Source organism: Triturus cristatus, chromosome 7 (genome assembly GCF_964204655.1).
Source record: "Triturus cristatus chromosome 7, aTriCri1.1, whole genome shotgun sequence".
Taxonomy (NCBI): Eukaryota; Metazoa; Chordata; class Amphibia; order Caudata; family Salamandridae; genus Triturus; species Triturus cristatus.
Window position 1 is genome coordinate 1,376,587,723 of NC_140590.1, and position 16,014 is coordinate 1,376,603,736.

A 16,014-nucleotide genomic window follows, 5' to 3' on the forward strand; every position below is an offset into this window, starting at 1 on the left:
GCCCCACACTCCGACTCCTTTGGGCCAGAAAATCCATTCGTAGCTCCTGTCCCCGTGTTAGTATCAGTACCAATACCGGTCTCAGCTCGAGGGGAGACCTCATCTCCGATTACATCCCCCAAAGCCACCGAGTCCACAGCTGCTCAGCTTAATTCCATCTTAAGCTTTGAGAAATGTGAGAACAGCGATGCAAGACAATTAGACATCAAAGACCTTCTTAATCTGATTCTAGAGGAAATTCGCAAAATGAAGAGGGCCCAGAAAATTGAGACCGCCTCATTGCACCAACGATTGGGGAAAATCGAAGAGGCGATGCAGGGCTTCCCCATCAGACTCCAGGAAGCAGAAGCCAGAGTCTCTCTTCTTGAGGATCAGATTACCTCGGTGTCCAAAGAGATGAAAGCAGCTACGATCAAAGAGAGACATCTCGAAAACAAGCTTGAGGAGCTTGAAAATCACTCACGGAGGTCAAACTTGCGGATAGTTGGAGTTCCAGAGGGAATTGAACAGTCTCAGCCTATGCAATGGGTGGAATCTTTTATTAAACAATCTGTTCTCCCGGAATTTGAAGGAGACCTCTCTATCGCAAGGGCTCACAGAGTACCAGCACAACCTTTTCCGAACTCTCCAATTCCACGAACAATTCTGGTGAACTTTTTGGACTTCTGAGTAAAAGAGAGAATCTTAACGAGCAATTCAGCAGAGGCAGTTTTCCTTAAATGCTACAACCAAGTGTCGAATTTTTTCTGACATGAGTGCCTCTGCTGCTCGTAAAAGAAAAGAATTTGTTAAGCTCTTACAGCTCTTTAAAACATATGGTGCCCAAGCCTCTATCGCACAACAGTCCAAACTAAAAGTCCTTGTCAAGGGCAAGTTCTTTTTGTTTTCAGATCTGGACGAGGCCCAGGCTTTACTAAAGGAAATCTCAAGGGGAGTTTAAATGTATTTGAAAAAAAAACCCGTTATGATCCATAATTTATAGGCAAGGTTGGGATGGGCGTGGGGATGTAGGACACTGAGGGTGTAGGGTCAAGACACCCCAGGGCTTTTGTAGGGTGGGAGAAATGTGGTTAGTGGGGTCTGTAGGGATCATCCACATTGTAGGGTGGGGGGTTCTTTTTTCCTTTGGGGTGGGTGGGATAGTGGGCGTTCTGTATTCATTTTTGGCAAAGAGGGAAAAAACAGAGCAAGAGGTTTTTTTGAGTAAGTCTACAATTAGGATTTCTATAGCCAGACAAGGTAGAGATTTGGTCATAATTAGACGCATAGATGGTTAGGGAGTCCAACAAATGCAAGATTCTATCGGCCAATGTTAACGGTATATTGAATTAAAAAAAAATACGGCGCCTTAATCAGATGGCTAGCTTCATTACAACCCCAAATTCTGTTTCTTCAAGAAACCCATTTAAAATCCAACTCCCCCAAATTGTTTATACCCAGAACCTTCTCGCAAGTTTTTTTTGCATCCTCAGGTTTTGCAGCTAGGGTTGTCGCAATCTATCTTTCTAATAAATTTCCCTGGGAGATTTATAGAAGTTCAGAGAGATTCGAAGGGGAGATGGATTTGGGTCGCAGTAAAGCTGTTTGGGAAGAGGCTCAATCTGGTTAACTACTATGGCCCTATAGTCGATGATGAGGGACCACTGATTCAAGTCTACAATTTATTATCTGGTGCTCCGGGACAGATAATACTCGGAGGAGATTTTAATTTTATATTGGATCCAAGTAAAGACACGACAAACAAACAGAGGGGTCAATTGAAACCGAACACTAAAAAAGCCTTGGAGACTATTATTGAGAGCTTCCAATTGGTTGATAGCTGGAGGGATAGGAATCCAGAGAAAGAATTTTTTACTTTCTATTCTCATCGCTTCCATACGGCATCTAGAATAGACTTTTTCCTTAGTTCCAGGTCTCTTCAGATCTTTGAAATAGGCATAGGTTGCAATCCTTTCTCTGACCATGCCTATATCAATTTGGAAATTAAAATCCATGAAGCAAATAGGGAGAGACCCAGGTGGCAGCTGGATCGCCTTCTTTTGCAGAATGAGGAATGGGTAAGAGGTTTCAGGATTTGGATTTGGGAATACTTCTGGATAAACGAAAACACTGCTTCTCCCTTCTCTGTTTGGGGAGGATTTAAATCGACAGTCCGGGGTATGATAATTGCATATACAACCGCCCAATCTAAAGATCGAAGGAATAAGATAGCTCAATTACAGCTAGATATGGAGCAGGAGTACGCCCTTCAACTACAGTCTCTTCCCAACGAATATCTCCAAGCTAAAACAGCATTGAAAGATTTTTTTACCCTCGAAGAGGTTTGTAACTCCCAACTCTTCCAACAGAGGGTTTACGAGGAGAGTCAGTTGATCGGCAGACTCCTGGCAAACTCCACAAGAAAATAACAGGAATCAGCCTCAATAACAAAAATATCGGATCCCTCTACTGGTCTGGAAATAGTAGATAGCTCTAGAATTGCCCAACTTTTTCAGGATCACTATACCCGACTTTATTCCACTGAGTACAAAATACAGAATAATTCAATCGAAGAATATTTTTCAACTCTAGTTCTCCCTCAGATATCCCCAGAACGGGCTCTCAAGCTAGAAAGTCAAGTGGAGGGAGGCAAAATCTTGGCAGCCATTAAATCAACCCCAGGATCAAAAGCTTGTGGGCAAGATGGCTTTCCGATCGAGTTCTTCAAAGTGTTTGCAGAGGAGCTACTTGTTCCCCTGAGAAACCTGTTTAATTTTATAAAAGAAGGAGGCCAGGTCCCGTGCGAATTCAAAGAATCGATCATAATTTCATTCATTAAAAAAGATAAAAATCCTGATGACATGAATTCATACCGGCCTATAAGTCTTTTAAATTCTGATTTATAAACTTTTTATGAAGGTCTGGGCTGATCGCTTACTACCAGCTGCTCAGGAGGTCATCCATAGAGATCAAACGGGCTTTATTGCGGGTAGATCAATGGCTGCCAATACCCAATTCTTAATACAGGCATTAGAGTATATCAATATAAACCATATCCCCGCTAGTATCATAATGGTCGACGCGGAAAAGGCTTTCGACCTTGTAAATTGGAAGACTTTATTTTTTACTCTAGGTCAATTTGGGTTCCCCTCTAAGGTGGTAGGAATGCTAAATAATATCTATCAGGATGCTACAGCCAAACTCGTAATAAATGCTACCTGTGCAGGAATGATACGAATTAAGCGGGGAACGAGACAAGGCTGCCCACTTTCCCCTCTACTTTTTACCTTCTTTATAGAACCCCTGGTTTTAAGTATCCGTAATAATGCTGCTATTCATCCCCCTATCCCAGATATGTCTAAACTTAAGTTGTTTGCCGATGATATTATTTTATATTTGGCCCCCAATAGGTCTAACTTCGAGGAGGTCTTGGGTGAATTCTCTCAATTTGAAAAGATAGGTGGCTACAGAATCAATGCAAATAAAACCGAAGTTCTTGCCTTGAACACGGATATCGATCCCTTCCCTAATTCCTTAAAATCACAGGCAGCCAGGACCAACCCCATAAGATATCTCGGGATTTATGTCTCCTCACAGTTTTCCCAACTTTATGATTTAAATTATTTAAGAATGAAGACAAAAGTAACGAAATTACTGGATCAATGGTCACTTCTTCCATTATCGATAGTAGGGCGTGTATCTTTGATTAAAATGTCGATACTTCCCCTTTTGATCTTTTTATTCACGAACGTCCCCATTAAAATTAACCAGGTATTTTTTAGGGAAATAGATATGCTTTTTAGGCAATTCATATGGGAGAAGAAAGCCCCCCGAGTTAAATTGAATATCCTTCAACTACCAATAGATCAGGGGGGACTTGCACTCCCACACATTAAATCTTACTATGAAGCCACCCTCCTTGACCTTGTATCAAGACTGTTAGGATCAAGTTCCTGCAGAGATACTTTTTTTATCGATAGAATGTTGTCAGAAATCGGTTCATCCACTCCAGTGTTTTTAAAGACTGCCAAACTTCCAAAGAAAAGTCGATGTAAGATTTTAAAGGACTTCCTTTTTAGACTACAGGCAATTTTTAGGGGCATGAATTTGACGGGTTTTCTATATCTTAAATTAAAAGAATGTGCCGGCCTCGGTCTCCAGTTACAAGCTGGTCATAATATTTTATGGGAAAACTCCGGCTTAACCCAATTGAGACATTTTATAATACAGAATAGACCAATTTCTTGGCAGGAAATATTGGCCAGGGTAGGGGCTCGTCGGAAACCGGCCTATTTTGAATATCTCCGCTTGGTCTCCTGGTTTAGAAGCTATTGAGGTATAAATGAATCTCCCAACCAGCTGTCAACCGCACTTTATGGAGCTAAACTTCGAGGGATTGGTAACTGGTACAAGCTCATCCATAAACAACTGCATCCTCCTATAATCCAGAAACATCTGGAAAAAATACTCCGGGAAACTGACTGCAGCTTGTCCGAAAGGGAGTGGGAGTGGGTCAGCCACTCTGGTGGCAGAGCACTTCGTGCTGCAAACTACAAGAGGATGGCCTTTCTCTCTAGGTGGCTGGCCTATTTGACACCCTCTACTTCAAGCAAAAGGTTTTCAGATGTAGAAGACAGGTGTTTTCGATGCGCCAAACCTGGGGAAGGCGGATGGCACCATACCTTTTTTGTATGCCCCGGGCTGAGGTCTTTTTGGGAAGCAATCTTTTCCGACATCGAGCGCGCAATCGGGAACACTATTCCGATTGCAGCTGAGACTGCTCTATTCGGTTGTTGCAAGGGAGATTTACAATTGTCTAATCCAGAAAGAATTTTTATTTTTATTGCCTGTGCGGTTGCTCGCTCTTTAATTTTGCAAAACTGGAGATCAAATGCAGCCCCCTCCCACTTGAAATGGATTAATAAAATGAAAAGGGTTAAAAAATTTGAGGAGGCTTATGCTAAGAGGGTTGGAGCTGTAAAAAAATATGAGCGAAATTGGAAGTTTTTTGAAAAACTGGAGAAGACTTAACCCTTTTTTTTTTTTCTCTTCTTTCTCTCCCTCTTAAGAATGCACTTGCACTTTGTTCGGCAATTGTTTTTAAAACATTGGATGTGGTGTATCGCTTTTTATTCTGATTATCATGAGTATCATGATGTTTAATTCTTTTGACTACAATTTTTTTTTAGTCTACCTTGTCTTGCACTTGCACTTTAAATGGCTTAAAGTACTGTATTTTTGCTATTTTGCATTTGGTATACTGCACTTTTTTCTGAAGTGATCTACTATTTAGATGGCTTTCCTTCAGGAACATATTCAGCACTTTATAGAAATTTCTAAATGTATGCTTATATATTGATCATTAGTTGTCAATATTAGTGTTATTATTAATGCTCAGCACTTGCACTTTAGTGGTGTTTTACATATATGTACTCTTGCTGCTATACACTAAGCAAATCGTATTTCTTATTAGTGTTTTTTTCTCATTGTACTTTACACTTCCAAGCCATACTATTTAAGTAACGAACGCTAATTGTACTCTGTAATGTCTTGTGTTATCTACCTCTTGCTCTGTTCAATAAAAAAAAAATAAAAAAAGAGTGTTTAGTGTCGCACACAGGGTATTGTGCAGCAAATCCTACACCATGCCATGATGCCTGTAACTTTATTAGACATGGAAATATCCCCTGATACATCTGATTTCATTTAATGTAAAGGTATAGCTCATACCAACAGATCAATGTCTACATGTATAACACACACACCATCTGATTATGGCAGACAATATGGTTTTGAAATGACTACAACTACCATGATGTCCTGTGTCAGTCATCCCAAAAAAGATTAAAGTTTCAGTGTGCACAATGTCAATTGTCGCACAAAAACACAACTGATCCACAACTCCTATGTAGTGATCAGGCTACATCCAATGGGCTCCTCAGAAACATATCACTATACTGTCCTGTATGTTGCCCTGGTCACATTAACTGGAATATGATGTGCCATGATGTCTGCTACTATAAGTGTGTTGCCCAGCATAGAAAGTCTAAAACAAGAGTGTAGAGTGGCAGGTGGCCCTTTGACTTGGCACTGCTCTCATGAGCCCAAATGGCAAACACAAAACAGAGTTGGGTCAAATACTGTGTCATCCTCAGCTGCGCCTTGGAAAGTGTAACCAAACATCTCTAATGTGTCGGATAAAATGGTTGTTAAATGTCATGTATACAACATTTACAAACACCCTTCAACTCTGGACATGCTATGAGCTGGGTATCCAAAGTACATGAGTATGCAATCTCTAATCGTCAGATCAACATGTGCATGAATACTGAAACTATCAACACATTAATCTACCTATTGCTTTTCTTCCTTTAGGTTTTAATAACTGTGTTACAAGATCACAAGTTAAATATCAAATTTGAAAGTATCACAATGTTCTCCATTACTCAACAGGTACATTGCTCATAATTACCAAGTGGTCAGCACTCTGCCAATGAAGAGACAACTACTGCACCCCAGGAGCATGCCAACAGTGAGGATGTCAGTAGTGGAAAGCCTGATGTGGATGACGGTGCTGGTCCATCTTGTCTGACAAGGTAGACCCCAACAGTGAGTCTCACTGGGTCCACAACACAACCCCTCCTGCAATTACTCAGCCACTGATGGTTGCACAACCCCTGCCCCAAGCACAGTGGCCTGATCTTGTGCCCCCCCAGTCCAGACTTCTACGGTCCCTGCCACCTCCCCTGCAACTGAAGAGCCAAGAACCAGTGGAGCACAACAAACTGTGCAAAGGCCACAGGATCGTTGGGAGAGACATAGTAGGAGGGAATCTGTAAGTCAGCAGAGTGAGGCCACTGGCCACACTCACCCATTTGAACATTGACCAAGTCTTGGGTGCATACCATCAGTCCCAATACAAGATGGACTAGGTACTGATGAACTCATGGAGATGAAGCAGGTGCAGAGGGACACATACACAGAGGAAGCAGCCCACACCAACATGGGCTGCCTCAACACTCTGACTAGGGATTGTCCACCACCATCCACCTCTTCCTGTGATGACTCCCCATCAGCCCCTCTACATCAGCTTCAGCCACAAGAAGGGAGGCCATGCCAGAGGAGCAAACCACGCCCAGCACCCCAGTCACTGCATCTGCTGGCCCCCTCCAGCACTGGAAGACCGGGGCATCCACAGAAATATCCAGTCTCTTTAGCTGGCAAGACCACCACCACCAGCAAGAAGCATCAGACCTAATTCCCCCCTATAGTATGACTACCATGCCTTTGTGGACTATTTCTGGACCCATTTCCCTTTCTGATGGGAGGAGCATGCTGGAAATTGGACTCCAAACAATTTGCCCTCAACAATAATAACTTCATTCACCATGACTGACTCCTTCACGGTCCATTTTCATTGTTCCCCATATCACATATTGTTTAATTCCACCCAGTTCATGTAAATAAATGTTGTAGTATATCTCATATCTACCAACAAAATCATGTATTCCCATCTGAAGTTTTCAAATCAACAAAGTGTTGCTTAAGTAGGGATTGATATTTAGCATGTACACTATTTGTACCAAAGGTTCACAATCATGTGTCACAAAAACACCTACAAAAACTGTTTTGAGCAATAACTTCTATCCTCCATTTGAAATACAATGGACTATCATGATTTCAGTTACTTACAAAATCGTACACCAAAGTAAAGTGGTAGAAAACGTTTTATAATCACAGACGTGACATACATGGAAAAAAGCAGCATTTCAGATATTTTGAAGGTAATGAGGCCATTCATCATAGATCAATGTCTTCACTTGGTCCCTGATTTCCTGCCTCACAACACAAATCCAATACGTATCACACCAATAGTCAAAATGAGGGCTGCACTGCATTTATTTGCCACTGGTTGGGTACAGTACACAGGGCCAATATCTAGAGGTATCTCATAAAACAATATTCAGTTGTGTGCTAGGATCTCTGCCACTTGTTGGATGTGTTTTATTTGTGCATGTGTTTTCTGTGCAGGAGATCAAGCTCCAAGTGATGACATAAAACATGGATTGTTTGCCTATTCAGCTGAAACATTTTTATCCCATCCCTCTCTTCCATGGTTTGTAGGCATTGAAATGGGCGGTACTCAGGAGACTACCTCCTTCTCCCTCTTCCAGTGTACCTATGTGTCTGTTGCAGAGGCCAATTGTTGGGCAGTTTTTTGTGTGGACTAAGCAGTCCAGTCAGCCGGGCCATCCCTATCTCAACTGCAAGTGCTCAATATAAAAGGCTGTTAGCCTTTGCATACATATACTGAGTCTGACCCATCTCAGTCTGGCTAATTGTCAGAGACAGCATGACAATGGGCCGGTCCTTCTGTCACAGCATGAGCTGTCGCAGCACCCTGTCTCCATCCAGGTGCAACTGAGGCCTTAAGGAGCTGCTTATGGAAAGCCATTAGGACTTGCTTTGCAGAGAACTAGGGTAGGGAATGGAAACTTAGGGTGGTGGGGAGCTGGTTTAGGCCAGCGCTGGAGATCCTCTGGTTATTTGTGTCCCTTTCCCCTCATGGAAGGGGGGACATACATTATTCTCTGTTGCTCTCCTCCTTTCTGTGCGAGAGGCCGAGTTCACTCTATATAAAACTGCTAAACAAATTAGGAAATATGGAATGTGTGCAACTGTTTTCTGGGAGTGCCCGGGCCTAATTGTGATCCCAATCCAACACTGATCACTCCTATGATGTTATATGGGAGTTTCCCAGAACAAAGTTACTCACCGGCAGTGTACAGTGCACCGCGGTGTTAAAGATTACAGGAATCTGTTAGTATGAGCTGAAAGCCATTTTGTACTTGGCAGCCATTTTCGTTAGCTATGTGCTGGCCATTTGCTGTTTTCCTCTTCCAGAGTCTTGCAGATGCTCAGAAGAGCCTAGCTAGTAGAATGCACCTGCTCCTAGTATAGAACTGTCACGCTGTTCTAACTGATGTCAGCAACTTATTACTCCTCCTACTTGTTGACTGTGCATTTTCTGTATGATCATCTATGTGTGTAACTCTTCTCATGTGTACTTGTACCGCCTTCTTTTGAGCCCCTGTGTGGGTATATAAGGCCCCTGTTCTCTGTACTCCTTAGAAATGTCTCCTACAGTGACTTGAGATCACTGTGTGATGCAATTCTCCCTCTTCTGAGGTTAAATAAAAAGATGTCTTTTATATTACAGCTTCTGTGCCAATCTTTTCTTTGTTGGTTTAAAAGGACCAGGTGTATCAGTGAAGCCCCTGAGAAGGTTTTGATTTCTTCAATTGGTGCCCTCTGCGAGATTCATCAGAGAAGTGGCTATCCAAGGGAGTGGTCTTGATGGGAGACAGGAATCTACTGAGGAGGACAGAACAGGACTCTAGTAAAAAGGTACTCTAAACTGAGATTCTGTCTCTGCAGCCCAGTATATTTCTGGTCTTCTTGATTTGACTCCTCCAACTGCTTACCACCCCTGACTGAGAACATTTTTGGCATGAGTATTCTAAAATCGACCATTTGGTCACTCAGAACTTGACAGTTAGAATCTGTAGACCTATGCTAGGTAAGGTCATTTGTGAGATAGTGAGAGAAGTGCGCCGGCTGCACAGATAAACATGAGATATAAAGTGAGATAAACGTGAGATATAACGTGATATAACAGTGAGATATAAAGTGATATAACATGAGATATAAAGTGAGACATAAAAAGTGATATAGAGCAATATAACGTGATACAAAGTGATAAAGTGATAACGTGATACAAAGAGATAACGTGATAAAGTGATATATAGTGATATGGAAATGGAAATTGGCCAATATGTGATGGGAACGTGAGAAATACATAAAATGCAATTTATGTAGGCAGGTAATGAGAAACTTTTTAAACTTGAACGGCACACTTTGAGTTAAGTGCTACTTTGTGTATAATATTGTATATGCTGCAATATTCTTGGCATGCCTGTTCTTAGCACACATCGTAGAATGTGTTGCTTTCTTGGAGGTACCATTTTGGAACTTGTATAGAATTAGCCAGCTCCCCTAGAGGGGATACCTAACTAGGTTTAGGTATAACAAATTTATTTCTTCCTCAGTGACTAGTACCCCGAGGAACTAAATATGTACATAAAAAGGATCCTGGTCTGTGCACTTAGTAACATTCATAAGTGGTGATATGCAGAGCGATTTTTGGTGTTCTGCCAGCCAAATCTAGTGAATATGACTTACAACTAGTATTTACAAATGGTTTGGTTTAAGAACAGTCTGTGGGCTGACTTTTGTTTCTGTCCTAAGTGTTGATCTGTGGGTTAAATGTGTGTTGAAATGTTTGTGGTTTGTCATTAGTGGTACTTGTGTGAGTAAGTAGCGATTGCGCTCTTGGTGCAAGAATGGCTAGCCTTAAGCGCCCTGTATTGTGTGTTCTGAGTATATGACACCCGTTTTGAAAATGTCTGGAATGAGCTCAATGTTTTTTTTTGTCATCATTCTGTTATGCAAAATATAATTAAAATAAAATATATTTTAAAATAATCCAGCAATGAATCATATAATATATGCTAAATAGCTGCACGCTATCATTAAAATTGACATAGTAAGACACTATACATGTGTGCAAATTGCCACGATGCTAAAGATAAAATTAGAATTCACATTGAATAGGAATAAAAAAAAAAGTCAAAAATGAAATTGTGAGCTTTGCAATAAATAAATTAAGATACAATATGTCACAGCATTTATCCTTATGTATTAGGTATTAAAAGGCATTCACATTATCTGAGTGAGTTGGTTGTTGCTGAACTAAACGCACATTACAGAACGACAGATTTGTGCTGGCTTGAAAGGCTGGCTTGAAAGGCGTGTGAATTTGACGCCTCTTCATCTCAAGCAGCTGTGTCAGCATATGGCTATTTCTGACTCCAGGCCACAGAAAGAAAAAATGCTGAAAGTCCACTACATCTTAAGTCAGTGCAAACATGGTGTAAAACCCTGCATTTCAGACTGCTGTTTTAAAAGTTAGAAATCAGGTTCGTTATTTTGGATAACAGAGAACGGATTGACAGTAGGAATTTATTTTCTTAATGCCTTTTAAATAAGGAGATATGTGGTTTTGATGTTAAATAATGACTGTCCTTTAAAAGTGGCGCAGACTTTCATGTTTCAAGTTAGGCTTCTGTGCTTAGGGTTACGAATGAATGCATTTAAATATCATAGGCAAGGGATGAAGCTTGCTTTTCATATGTAAACTCATCAAAATGATTGGATTCATTAAAAAAAATATTTTGATCATATAAATAAAATGTTATTAAAGATAGGTGCATTAAATTCGTTTTTTAATATTTATAATGCCTAATAATGATACTGTGAACTTCTAGTATCAAAATTGAATTTAAGCCGTGCTATACAGCAATAGGGGGTAACTTACATGTGAAATGTCACTTTACCCAGGCGTACAAAACTCATTTTTATAAGGGTATACATTATACATTTCTGATCCCCCATCTCTGGGATATGTAGAGGACATTCTGGGGATGACTATTATGCAAAAACATTGTAGGATATTCATTTTTAAGTGCCCCAAACCATCAAAGTCGAAATTGGGTCAAAATCACTCTTGAAATGAGGTTATTCCAATCAGAGCAGCTTTTAAACTGCCTTAGGCTCTAGTAAATGCCCATATGTGAGTATAGAATGAATAGCTGACATCTATACTGCTAGACAAGCACTCAGCAGACTGCTTACAAATATAAATATGTGCAAAAAACTGGCAAAAGTTATTAAGCTTACCTCTGAATTGCTGGTAGACATGAATGGAGTGGGTTGCTGTTGAGCTCTCAATCTCCAGGGTCACTTTGAATTGGGAGAACCGCATGAAAACCTTGCACACAAGATGGAACAGCTGCAAATAGGTTAACGGTCGAAGTTCTACATTTAGAAGCCTAGCAGGGCTCAGAACCAGGTTTGCTTTGACACTTCGACATTTGAAATGTTTTGAATGACGAAATGGCAGGGCAGGGACAGAAAGAGAGGTTTTGCTTACTTTTATTTTTAGCAAAAGAAAGTTTTTGTGCACTCATATGAACAGAGGGAAATATAATGGTATATGTGAGCTCTGATTAAGAGAATGGTTCTGCCATATATATAGCACTAATGCTTTTAGGGCTGAGTTAAGGAAGCAATGGGATTTAGTTTGAATTCATGCGCCCTCATGTTACACGTCTACATTTGCTAAAGGAATATGTTCTTTAGCTAGCTCAATGTGCTATTTACCTCCTCAGACTTTGTTTATGCCCAGTTGCTACAAACAGGGGTTGATAGTGTTGACAGAAGTGAAACCTGTTACAGGTTTCCTACTCTAAAAATGGGGGAAGGAGGCTAGCTCCTCTACAAATTAAGGCAAAATTATGTATTCTCTCTCTTTTTCTCAATTTCTTTTTAGCCTGTCTAAACTGTCTGTGAAATAGCCGTGAGACATTTAATTGGCTATTCAGTAATACTGTTTTAAACATTGTTAGCATTAATAAAATGAATAAATAAATATGTTATGTTACTGCCCATCCTGTCTGATGAAATTATGAAAGGATGAGTAGTCTAGATTGCTGTTCCCTTATTTGATCCTTAAGGGGAACTAGATGTGGATAGTTTTTGTTCTAAAATTCTCAGGTGATAACACCATTATTGTTTGTTATTCTCATGCTACATACAGTTTTGCAAGTGCATTGCTAGTTTTTATTAACTAGTCTGTGTAAATAAACTGACAGTCCTTACTAGAGCTGATGTTGCATAGTTTGGATTGCGAAAAGTAGAATGCAGGGAAGATGCCCATGTGATCCTTAGCAAACATTTTTGAGGAAAATATTGTTTTATAGGCGTTTGGTTGTCACAACATGTTCTGCTGGAGAAAATGTGCCCATACTGTTGAAGTTTTCAGTTCTTCATGTAATAGGAATCCCTGTTAAATTAGCAGTTTTAAATTTTCCTGTTGTTCCTATAGAACGTGGTCCTAAGCGTACAATGTAGGTGCTTTTATTAAGAGAAATCATTTTAGAAGTGTCTGCAGTCCTGTACAAGTAAAAGTGTAGAACATTTCCTTTTTTCTTGAGGGTCTTCAGATGAATAATATAGGAATACACAGATGTAAGGATTTGGAGTATGTCTGTATTATTTTTTCTCTTTTCCTCAGAAATTAGTAAATGAACACAGACTTCCTTGGCTGCTTGGGATTGGGTGAAGTATTCCTCTTGTCAGTTCACCAAAGAGTTCCTTTTATACTTGCCAATAGGTCCAGGCTGTTGTTTTTTTTACTCTCACATAGATGAAAGTGGTTCTTGGGTGCCTTGCTAATATATGGGGTGTCCCAAGACTAGGAAGTATTCTGAGACTATCCTCTCTGTTGATAGATTATTTCTGTGCCTTGTCTAAAGACCTTTTGTTCTGTCCACCAATAGATGGAATAATGATTTGCTGCCTTACAACCATTGCCAGGGGGGCGCGGATATCAGATCTAGCTTGAGGAGTCAGCACCAGTCCCGCTTGAAGTCAAGGTGAAGGTAACCAGCACAGGCATTGCTGACAACTAGGACCTCAGTGAAGGTAGAAGGCCGGAAGCACTGGGATGTGAAGTTTGTACCCCTGCCACTGTCTTGGGTGAAAAACGAGGTCACAAATCAGAAAGGAGAAATCGTGGATCAAGTTTTTTGATGCCCAGCTGAGAGTCACAGACCGACCAGAAAGGCAAGGTTGTTCTTGCTTGGGGTGACCCCCTTTTGAAACAAGGGTTGCTTCAGGCACTTCAGCATCACGCTCCTGAATGCTGGCTGTAAAGTCTTCACCTTTGTTGGTCAAGAGATACCTGGGCACACTGGATGCAATCTGTGGCCCCAACGAAAGAGCAGTGTGCCAGCAGAGCAATACAGGAGTTAGGGAAGGACTTGAGTTCAAGGTACAGGTGCTGTGTCTCTGGTGCCTGTTTGATTGAAGTGAAGAAAACTGGTGCACTGCCTGAGACACTGGACAGGATCCCTGAGAGCATTTGCCCGGTGGGTGATTGCCCTATTCTGAAAAAAGAAACTTTTCACTTGAAACTGGGCCGTGATTCCTGAGTTGCGAGTTGTGCAGCTCCACCGTGGGAACAACAAGAGCCTGCCTGTGAGGCTCAAACAGACACAGGGAGAAGACTCCCCTCTGGATGGTTGTACAGCTGCTTTAATTTCCCAAGGACTTTTTCTTTTTTGTTAAAAATGTACCCCATTGGTCATCCCAGTTTTGAGGAGGAGGAGCCCTTTGCAGCTCTTCGTCCTAATTCTCATGGTCCTGTGTGGCTCTCCTGGATCCAGGATCATTTTTGTAATATGTCTGACTACTTTAATATTTGTATTAGGAATAATGTTTATTCTGCAAGAGAAAACTTCATCTGAGCAGTTGACAAATGTTACTTTACCCTTTCCTTGATTATAATGATTGATACTCTAGCCCTCATAAAGGAAACACAGGAGAAGTCTAGTGAAAATGTTTTTATTAGATATGTGCTGTTGGCTATTCTGAAGTTGAAATGGATGTGCTCTGAAATGCATAGGAGCCTTGAAAATGTTTTTACTGGATGGTTCTAGGATTTGCTTGGGACTAGAAAGTTAATAGTTCTGTTTCTGATAATAGTCATTACTATTAGTGGTATGATTGAGGTTCTACACACTAACGCAACACGCTGTCTTTTTACTGCAAATGACAGTGCAGAGCTCAAGTTGTATAACCCTATAAACAATAGTAAACAAATTTATAGTGGTGGCGACCCAATTAACATTCTGAAGCAAAGACCGCTGGCGGAAGTCGACCGCGCTGTAGGCGGTAACATCCACGGCACGCATAGCCATAGGCTATCATTATTCCATTGACGTTCACAGTCCGATGGCTGTGACTATCTACCCAATGACAGCTTATGTGGCGTACATGTATGCAGAATTTTGAAAAATAACTCGCTTGCCTCCTGACATTGCTGCGAACAACACCTCGTCAACTTTATCTGCTGTTGGCCAACTCTGGGACCAGTCATGCCAGGTCAAACAGGTGAGAGGGTTAATGCCTTCTCTCCAGAAGAGCTAGAGACACCGGTGGATGAAGGCCTTCCCCTGTATGGTCAGCTCTATGGCTCACCAGAGGAGCAGTTAATGTCTGACATACAATTGTAACTCTGTTGAACTGCCTCATTCACAGCTCCCCAGGCTACTATGTGCCTCAGAGTTCTGATTCCTGTAGTAACATATAGTTGTTCCCATGTAGGGTATATATGTGATGGATTGTGGAGTACCGTGTAGTGTGAAGTTCACATTACCATTGTGATGTGTGATAGCTGAGAAGCCCTGTGTCGGACTTGAGTTGGATGCATATATCAGTGCATGCGTCCTATTCATGGTACCTATGATATATGTGCCAATTCGATCATGTTAATTATCAGAGACATGTTTGGCTTAAGTGGATGAACAATGTATATATACCCGATGAAGCATTTGAGGGAGATATTAGCCATGTGCACAGTCCCACGAATCACTGAGACAATACCACAACTCGCAAAATTGGTGTCTGGAAGCAAAGTATGACTCATAGACCCCTTCAGAGTGCCCCACACACCCATGAGGCCGAGTATTGAACTCCTTCCATGATCATGACTTGTTCAGCTCGTCATGAGTCACAGTGGAGCTGTGCTCATGACAAGCTGAGCTTGTCTTTACCGCCGCGGCCCGCCCACGCGCGATAAATTCCCTGCCTGTGCAGGAGAATTAATCAGGGCGGGGTCGTGACGAGCTCAGCTCATCATGAGCACAGGGGCGCCGCGCCCCCCAACCCGCACCGTGGGGGAATTACCCCCGCAGCGAAGGGGTTAATAGCCTCAATGTGCACTGCTATGTATCGATTACCTTGAATTGTGAGTTTAATGTGGGATTTGTTTATTTCCCCTGCAGACAGCAAGCCCTGACAACGTTGCGGCCAGCATGACCCATGGTGTGCTCAGTCTAGCACATGGACCAG